The sequence below is a fragment of the Triticum aestivum genome, chromosome 3B (genome assembly GCF_018294505.1).
Source record: "Triticum aestivum cultivar Chinese Spring chromosome 3B, IWGSC CS RefSeq v2.1, whole genome shotgun sequence".
NCBI lineage: Eukaryota > Viridiplantae > Streptophyta > Magnoliopsida > Poales > Poaceae > Triticum > Triticum aestivum.
In genome coordinates, this window is record NC_057801.1 from 663366799 (window position 1) to 663369395 (window position 2597).

General features: G+C 42.3%; 1 long non-coding RNA gene across 1 annotated transcript; it reads left to right on the plus strand.

The window, feature by feature from the left end:
- The first annotated feature begins 239 nt into the window (after window positions 1-239).
- LOC123066001 (uncharacterized) lies at window positions 240-2053 on the plus strand. Its single transcript, XR_006431195.1, has 2 exons — window positions 240-581; window positions 1775-2053. It is a non-coding gene; the product is annotated as an uncharacterized lncRNA (long non-coding RNA).
- Window positions 2054-2597: the final 544 nt, after the last annotated feature.

A 2597-nucleotide genomic window follows, 5' to 3' on the forward strand; every position in this document is an offset into this window, starting at 1 on the left:
TCATTTTGAATAATTATCCATTTGTTCCCCAGTTTGAGTAAAATATTGTATTTGCGAAGCACAAGTTCTATTCTGGCTACTATTTTTATTGCCAGCCAACCTATATCTTCAACCTTCTCTTGCATAGGGCAGGCAGTGGTTCTTGGTTGCCTTCAAAATACTCGACACCTCTTTAGGCCTTGTTTGGTAGAAGTGGATTGGGGAGGGTTTGAGTGGATTTTCCACGCGTGGCCCAGAACCCCCTGCGATCATCTTCGGTCCATTTGGTGCACGAGGTTTCACTGGCCCAGTCCACCCGATTCCCCTCCAATTCACCCCAACCCACGTGGCTCAGAAGGCACGCCTAGGCCCTCGTGGAACTGGATCCACGCCGAAGACCGTAGCCTCCTCCTTGCGCGGCCGCCTCCTCGATGCGCCGGCGCCGGCCACAGCCCCCTCCTTGCGCTGCCGCCCGTAGCCTCCTCGCAACGCCATCTGCAGCCTCCTCGCGATGCCGTATGCAGCCTCCTCGACGTGTCGCCACCGGCCACAGCCTCTTGATGCGTAGCCGCCGCCTGAAAAGCTGGATTTCACCCCGGCAGGTACCTCTGCATTGTGCTACCCGTTCCCCCCCGCATCGCCCCCTCACGTTCCCATCCGCGCGTCGATTCTAGGAGCTCGGCCATGGAGTGCTCCTCCTCCATGGATGGATGTAGTGGATGATGTTTTGCTCTTGATAATATTTTGTTGTTCTAGAACTTTAAATATATCGTATCTTGAATTCCTTTTTGAAATAATAAGTTTGATTGCCATGGTCTGCTCAGGATCGACTAATTTCAATGTTTGATGTGCACTTGTTGGCAAGAGCAGATGATTCTGTGCTTTTGGGTGCATTTGTGTATATTAGTATGTATTAATTCATTGAGAGAACTGGAGTACTATAACATAGGTTGGCCTATGTAGGTTTATTAGTCACATGAAAATAATCTGACTCCAAAGCTCCACCATCCTACAGCATACTGAACTTTTCAGTATGTGAGCATGGCTTTATAATCCTGGACGATTGTTACATATTTAACAGTCAAAGAAACTATTGGTATGAAATTCGACAGAGACTTCTGATGAGTTCTATAGTAGCAATCATGAGCTCAGTGTTTTTCGTTTATCAATTTTTGAAATTGGAGTTCTGTAGCAAGCAAACTGATTGTATGCGATGATAGATAGGTTACGTAGTATGTGGACACGGTCACATGGAAGTGTCGAGACCTAGCCGACCCAGTCAAGATAGACTTTTACCTAGATCTTCAGTGTATGGATAATCAATCTGAATTGCAATACCATATTTCAGTAAATCTCATGATTTATGTCCGTATATAACAAGTGATTCTTTAGTAAATATGCATACCATAGTGAATCTTATTTTTGTGAATTGCCACAGCAGTATTATCTGTAGTTTTGGGATGGCGGTACCAAACTGAAACTGTGTACCTAAACCATCATCACTTCAGAAGTACTAGCACTCCTGTTAACTGTGGCAAAAAAAATTGAACATGTTTTTCTTATGATAATTATGCTAAAATATCACATTCCATGATCTCTTTTTAGTATTGGTAGCAAGAATTTACACTTAACGCCGAGCAGTTCATCTATGCTTCAACGATGTTTGCGTGCCGGGCCATATCTATCACCTCTCTAAGGCTCAAAAGCAACTCCTTTGCAAATTCATGAAACTTCTATTGTTATATCACCTTGTTTTCTTCAGTATCATCATCTTTTTTTGGTCTCACTGAATCAGGTTAAGAAGTGGAACGAGCAGAGGGAAAATGGGAGATTTGCAGGGCCCTTCTAAATCATCCGTTTGAGATTCTCCTCAGTTGCTTTTGTGTCAGCGCTATTGCTGTCTTATGTTCAAATTTGTGCTCCTGTAATGTACTCTTTTCCAGCAATCATTGCAGAACATATGTGATGTTTTTCTGTTGCACATATAACTCAGCATGCTTATGTATTTTGTTATCCAGTATACTTAAATGTATGCTTTCCGGGGACTTGCGAATGCACAATTATGTTGTTGTGATGTGACTGCACAATCATGTGATGATATATTGATTCCAAGTCAAGGAAATTATGTTGTTGATGTGAAGAATTGTCGGAAGATTCGATTTTTAACTGTTATATATACCATTTTAATGCAATATGACAATCCCTCCTTATCAAACAATGCTCTGCATGGAGGGGATGTGTGGCTAGAGGGGGATTTGAGATTTCAAAGGGATTGGGTGGAAGAGGGGGATTCACCAAATCCCCTGAAATCCCCTCCTTCCAAAACCTCCACAATCCCTTCCTATCAAATGAGGCCTTAGGAGTCCGGACAATATTGCCAATGCATATGGTCTGTGCTTTTATCTTTAGGAATTTGCATCAGTATCTTGTTTAAACATCTACTCCCTTTGTCCCATAATGTAAGACGCTTTTTGACACTAATGTAGTGTGAAAAAGCGTCTTACATTATGGGACGAAGGGAGTAGAATATATATCTTCAGTAACCTATTTAACAATGCTTTTCAACTTTTTTCCATATTGTAACATACTTCCTGTGTTGTGTAATAATCTAGTGATAG